The following is a 7340-nucleotide window of genomic DNA, read 5'->3' as shown; positions in this document are numbered from 1 at the left end:
TTGAGGGTTTGGAAAAAGGGTAAGCACCGTTCGACCGACCTCGCAACGAAGCGATTCAGGGCTGCCACCCTCCCTGTAAGGCGCTGAACCTCTTTTATCGATTTCGGGGCGGCCATCTCCTAAATGGTGTGAATTTTCTCTGGATTGGCTTCAATCCCATGCCTCGATACCATGAAGTTCAGGAACTTCCCCGAGGTCACTCCGAAAGCACATTTAGTCAGGTTCAGCTTCATCTTATATTTTCGGAGGGCACTGAAGGTCTCCTCGAGGTCGGCGACGTGGTTCATGGAAGATTTGCTTTTCACGAGCATGTCGTCCACGTAGACCTCCATGTTGCAGCCGATCTGCTCCTTAAAGATTTTGTTCACCAGTCGCTGATAGATCGTACCGCATTTTTGAGGCCGAAAGGCATGACCCTGTAATAGTGAAGGCCATGGTTAGTAATGAAAGCAGTCTTTTCTTCATCTTCTGGCGCCATCCTGATTTGATTATAGCCGGAGAATGCGTCCATAAAGATGAGAAGCTCATGGCCCGAGGTCACATCCACCAGTTGATCAATTCTGGACAGAGGGTAGCTATCCTTCGGGCAGGTTTTATTCAGCTTTTTGAAGTCTATACACATCCTCCACTTGCCGTTTGCCTTTTTGACTAGGACAACGTTAGAAATCCAGTCAGGATAATTGACTTCTCTGATGAATCTGGCTTTCAGGAGTTTATCCACTTCCTCGGCTATCGCTTTCTGCTTCTCCGGTGCATGACCTCAAATTTTTTCTTTCATTGGTCGATGCTTTGGATCGACGGCCAGACGGTGTTCCATGACCTCCACATCAATCCCCGACATGTCTGCTGGGACCCAAGCAAAAATGTCTGCATTCTTTCGTAGGAAATCAATGAGTTGCATCCGCACCTCTTCCCCCAGGTTGGAGCCGATCTTCACCACATGCTCCACATTCCATCGTTCAAAGGGATCGAAACCAGATCTTCGATTGGGCCGCCCCTTTCCTCAGCGAGATCGTCGCGGGCATCCGGCCCATCAACCGGACAGAGGTCAGATTGGTCACTTCTTTGCAAGGCTATGTTGTAGCAGTGTCTGGCCAGGGCCTGGTCTCCCCTGACTTCTCCGACCCCCTGGTTGGTAGGGAATTTCAATTTCAAATGATAGGTTTACACCACGGCCAGAGAGCGTTGAGACCAGGTCGGCCGAGGATTGCATTGTAGGCTGACGGTGCCTTCACCATCAGAAAATTCACCAAAGCTCTGGATTGTCTCGGATATCGACCCGCAGCTACAGTCAAAGTTATTACCCCCTCCACCGGGACAGCATCGCCGGTAAATCCTACCAGAGGGGAGCTAATCGGCCCCAAATGGCCATCAAGAATGGATATTTTTGAGAAGGCATCGTAGAACAAAATATCGACTGAACTTCCATTGTCGACAAGAATACGGTGAACATCGTAATCAGCTATATTTAAAGAAACTACAACTGCATCGTTATGAGGAAATTGAACTCTCCGAACATCTTCTTCAGTAAAGGTTATGGATTCCTCAATCCTTTGTCGCTTGGGAGGTCCGGCCAATACACCAATTGTTCCCTGCCGGGATTCTCCCGAGGTGGTGTTGGTGAAATCCATCGGAAGTCGATCATCTGACCGCTCCATGCCGACTGCTGTTGCTGGAGGAGGAGGAGCCTGGGAGATCGGAGACAGGGTCGGGGCTTGTGGAGCTCGTCGAGATCTAGCCGCGGAGGCCGTTGGCCACCTGGAGGATGCCCTTCGGGGAGGCATCGGGTGGAGGCCAAGCAGGAAATTGGAGGAGAGGATATCGGGGAAGATGATCGGAGGTGGTCTCGTTGAGTGCTCCTTTAAGAACAAGGATACTGCGAAGACACACGCCCTTCCTCTAGCACCAATCCTGTTGGTGCAAAAATTTGCCTGCATCGGAGAAGCTGGAGTCGAGGGAGTCGCGGTCACCGTCGGGACCTGCAAAAGAAGTCTAAACCGGAGTTGGGGTTGCTCCGGCAAGACCCTCTGACGCTCAAGTCAGTTCTCTGTCTCAACAAGAATGGAGTGCTTGAACGAAAATTTTAGCAGAGTTTTGGGATAAAAATTAGAGCCTAGAGAATAACGTATCTGAGGTCCCCCTTTTATAGGTGGAGGGTGCGATAGGCTGATAGCGACGTTTGTAACCGTCTGACCGTGGACCGTTCGGGGCCAGAAGGAGCTTGTTATGAAGAGTAGTAGAGTGGAATCATGGCCATCACCGCGACCTACCACGTGGAGTCTGTTGCGGAGAGTGGGGCGGCGTCCGTTGTCATGACTTGCCAGAGAGTGGAGGAGCCACACGGTATCCGTCGCAGGAAGTGGAGCAGAGTCGTGGCCATTATTGTGGTCTGTCAGGGAGTGATGGAGATGCGCAGAATCTGTCGCAGGAAGTGGAGCAGAGTCATGGCCGTTACTATGGCCTGTCAGGGATTGATGGAGCCACGTGGGATCTATCGCAGAAAATGGAGCAGAGTCGTGGCCATTATCGTGGGCTGCCAGGGGGTCCGGGCCTGTCGGTCGAAGTTCGGTTGAGGTGCCTGGCAGAGAGAGATAGCCATCCATCTGAGAGGAGCTCGGATGTTGCAAAGCTGTTGGGTGCCTTGGGCGTTAAGGCTGCAGGCGAGGACCACTTGCCGTGGGAGCTCGGTCAGAGGCTTTCGTAGATGCAGTCCAGTTTCGTGCAGACTTCGACAAAGGGTCGACCGACGGTGGATGCCGGATGGCACTGGAGAGGTTCATCCATCGGAGGGGTCCAGCTACTGGATTCTGTGAGCACGGCATTTGCCCGCTTATAGAAGTTCGATTGGAGTCCAGTCTCCGTAGAAGCCCGGATGGGGATCATTTGTCGAGGAGTCTCGGCCAAGGTCTGTCTGCAACAGAAATTTGAAAGGAATTCATCCATAATGAAAGCTCGGGTGAAGGCTTACGGTGGAAATCCGGCACGGATCGCTCGTGGTAGAAATTTGAAGTAGATCGTTTGCAGCGAAAACTCGGAGTGGGTCACTTGCAGTAGGAGCTCAGAGTCCGGCCCCTGTAGGAGTTCGGTGTGAGATCTACCTGCAACAGAAATTTAGGGTGGAAGTCTGGCTTCCATGGGAGCCCGGACGAAGTCTGCCTGCAGTTGGAGTCAGGGATGAAGTCCGACTCCCGTAGGAGTCCGGGCGAAGTCTTCCTGCAGCCGGAGTCGAGGATGAAGTTCGGCTCCCGTAGGAGTCCGGACGAAGTCTACCTGCAATTGAAGTCGGAGATGAAGTCCGACTCCCGTAGGAGTCCGGATGAAGTCTACCTACAGTCAGAGTCGGGGACGAAGTCCGACTCCCGTAGGAGTCCGGACGAAGTCTACCTGCAATTGAAGTGGGGATGAAGTCCGGCTCCCGTAGGAGTCCGGATGAAGTCTACCTGCAGCCGGAGTCGGGGACGAAGTCTGGCTCCCGTAGGAGTCCAGATGAAGTCGACCTGCAATTGAAGTCGGGGACGAAGTCTGGCTCCCGTAGGAGTCCGGACGAAGTCTTCCCGCAATTAAAGTCGGGGATGAAGCTTGGCTCCCGTGGGAGTCCGAAGAAGTCTACCTGCAATTGAAGTCGGGGATGAAGTCTGGCTCCCGTAGGAGTCCGGATGAAGTCTACCTGCAGTTGAAGTCGGGGACGAAGTCCAGCTCCCATAGGAGTCCGGATGAAGTCTTCTGCAATTGAAGTCGGGGATGAAATCCGACTCCCGTAGGAGTCCGGACGATGTCTTCCTACAATTGAAGTCGGGATGAAGTCGGCTCCCGTAGGAGTCCGAACAAAGTCTTCCCACAATTGAAGTCGGGGACGAAGTCAGCTTCCATAGGAGTCCGAGTGAAGTCTTCCTGCAGCCGGAGTCAGGGATGAAGTCCGACTCCCATAGGAGTCCGGATGAAGTCTACCTGCAATTGAAGTCGGGGATAAAGTCTGGCTCCCATAGAAGTCCAGACGAAGTCTTCCCGCAATTAAGTCGGGGACGAAGTCGGCTCCCGTAGGAGTCCGGATGAAGTCTTCCTGTAGCCGGAGTCGGGGATGAAGTCTGGCTCCCGTAGGAGTCCGGACGAAGTCTGCCTGTAGCTAGAGTCGGGCATGAAGTCCGGCTTCCGTGGGAGTCCGGATGAAGTCTACCTGCAATTGAAGTCGGGGACGAAGTCCGGCTCCCGTAGGAGTCCGATCGAAGTCTTCCTGCAATTGAAGTCGGGGATGAAGTCCGGCTCCCGTAGGAGTCCGGATGAAGTCTTCCCGCAATTGAAGTCGAGGAGAAGTCCGGCTCCCGTAGGAGTTCGGGCGAAGTCTTCCTGCAGCCGGAGTCGGGGATGAAGTCCGACTCATGTAGGAGTCCAGATGAAGTCTACCTGCAATTGAAGTTGGTGATGAAGTCCGGCTCCTGTAGGAGTCCGGACGAAGTCTTCCCGCAATTGAAGTCGGGGACAAGTCCGGCTCCCGTAGGAGTCCGGACAAGTCTTCCTGCAGCCGAGTCGGGGATGAAGTCGACTCCCGTAGGAGTCTAGATGAAGTCTGCCTGCAGCCGGAGTCGGGGACGAAGTCCGGCTCTCGTGGGAGTCCGGATGAAGTCTACCTGCAATTGAAGTCGGGGACGAAGTCCGGATGAAGTCTACCTGCAGTTGAAGTCGGGATGAAGTCCGGCTCCCGTAGGAGTCCGGATGAAGTCTTCTAGGTAGAAACTCGGGTGGGGTCCGTCCATCGTGCAGAACCTGATCGACGCTGGTGGGGGTTTATCCGTCGGCAAAACTTGAGAATGTTGCGGAGGCTCAGCCGCCGGAGAGGTTTGGAAAGATGTCGCGAAGGTCGGACGTCGGTAGAACCCCTGGAGGGTCACTCCTGACACGAACTTCGGCTGGGGGAGATTTATACCCAACAATATTATTATACAAATAGTATTTTTAAATTAATAATAAAATATTTAAAATAATATTTTTTTAAAACATATTATTTTTATTATTAGTTTAAAATTAATATTATTTAAAAATAATAATATTTAAATATTATTAATAATAAAATAATAATATTTTTTTCCCTTCCAAAATATTTTTTTTTTGTTCTTTTTTATCCTTCCCATCCCTTCCTCCGCCGCCTCCACCCCCACCCCTGGCCCCACCGCATGAGGCCCAAGTCACAGCCGTTTGTGCCGTCCCCACCATGGGCCCGCCCCACCGCCATCGCTGCACCCAACGTTCGCACTACACCGGGCTCCATACAACCACCAAATCCCCTCCCCCCCAACTCCAGCACCGCCAACCCCCCTCGCCTCACTTGGGAGCTTTTTGATGCCAGCGCCAACTCTGGTGATGATGATCCCATCCCTTCCTCTCACCGTCTCCCCCCACCCCACGACCCTGCCGTGTGAGGCCCAAGCCACAACTGTTTGTGCCGCCCCCACCACCATCCGTGCTGCACCTGCTGTCCGTGCTACTCCCGGCTCCATGCGACCACCAAATTCCCTCCCCTCCCCCCTCCGGCTCCGGCACCACCAACCCCCCTCCCCTCCCCTCCTCCGGCACCACCAACCCCCCTCAGTTGGCAACACCATAATATCCTCCCTAGAGTATCAATATATATATATATATATATATATATATATATATATATATATATATATATATATATATATATATATATATATATATATAATGACACATGTCTCAAATTCTCATCTCTTAAGAATATGTGTCATTATATCCATTAATTCAATGGACAATACATAGATACAATTTAATACAAATATGCATGGAAATAGATCTAATTTTATTAATTTATAAGTCAATATTTCAAAATATGTCCTTATAAAGTTTTACAAGTATTGGCCAATTTGACTTCTACGACATACATCTAACACAGGAGCGACTTGGTTGATGCCTGCATTATATAATCCCTAAAAGGTCAATAGGTTCTTAAACTGGGGAATATGGATATCTTTCAATTTTTGATAGTCTTCTAAGTCCTCTTTGAGAGGATTCTTCTTATTGTTCAGCTCGAGCCAAGGCTTACCCCAGGTGATCCCAAAGCCCAAGGCTGATTCGAGAAAACAAAAAGTATCTATTCTTCCAGCTACATACAGAAGATGGCAGGCCGGCTACAATTTTACACTTAGGGTGAGGGGAGAAGTACCACCACTCTTTGTCGTAGGGATGCTTCTTCAGAGAAAATAAAGACCTAAAAAGGAAACATCTAGGAGAAATTTTGACAATGTCACACATCAAAATGAAGGCAATCAAAGACCAAATCCCATTTGGAGCTATCTAAATGGGAAGGATCTTATAGTAATCTAATACGTTACAAATGAAAAGATGAAGAGAACATCAAAGACTAAAGGGGAGTACCTCATCATAAAAGGCAACACAACCTTTTGGAGGAATGAAGACCCTATCATCCTTACTGGATGCAACTAACCTAAAGAAAGAAGGGATGAAATATTAAATTCGAAACTTTTGTAAGTCAGATTCACAAGATGAGACTCTTCATGGTTGGGTTTCAGAGATGCACAGCCCAACCTATTGAGAAAAATACCTCAAATTTGACCCATAAAGAGCCCATAGGAGAAACCATAGCAAGAAGAAGTCCAAGAGAGAAGCCCACGTGAAGAACGACATGCGAAGACGTGGCCCATAGTACGCCACAGCCTATAGGTGCAGTTGGGCATGGCCTAGGCATGTGCACGAGGCAGCCTAGCATGAGGTGCCGTCCCAGCGTGGGCTGGCCTTGAGCATGGCCCAATGGGCACTCGTAGATGTAGCGGGGCCCAATGCATGTGGGTGTGCACAGGCCAGCCCAACAGGCATGCGGGGTACGACTCCCATTTCTCCTCAGTTCTCACGGTCCACCATGGATCAGGAATCATTTCTCGATCGTTTCTGACGGTCTATGGAGTTTCTGTGGATCGACAAAGTGTGATTGCACGATCGGATGGGTGAGAGGATAACGGGCATGATCTGATGGCGATGAGGCTTATTTAGGTGCTGTTAGGAGACCTAAATCAAGTCCAAGCTAGGTTTGATGCCTTTAAGAGGCCCTATGTGCAGACAGAGAATTGGGTGGTAGTAGGAAGTTTAGTGGAGACCTGAGGAGCAGCAACAGATCCGGAGAGGTGTCGGTAGAGAGCAAAAGCAGGAGGTTTCAGACAGACTATCAGACAGCGAACATCAGTCATTTCAAAAAATCTCCTAAAGAGAGAGAGACAGAGCTTTATGTAAGGGAGTGCTTCTTGTTGAAAGAGAGAAATTGGTATTTGTGGGTTGAGGGTATGATCTCTTCTCGTAAATTTTCTCTTTTCTCA

This window comes from Elaeis guineensis, chromosome 16, assembly GCF_000442705.2.
Source record: "Elaeis guineensis isolate ETL-2024a chromosome 16, EG11, whole genome shotgun sequence".
Classification (NCBI taxonomy): domain Eukaryota; kingdom Viridiplantae; phylum Streptophyta; class Magnoliopsida; order Arecales; family Arecaceae; genus Elaeis; species Elaeis guineensis.
This window is presented reverse-complemented; position numbering follows the sequence as displayed.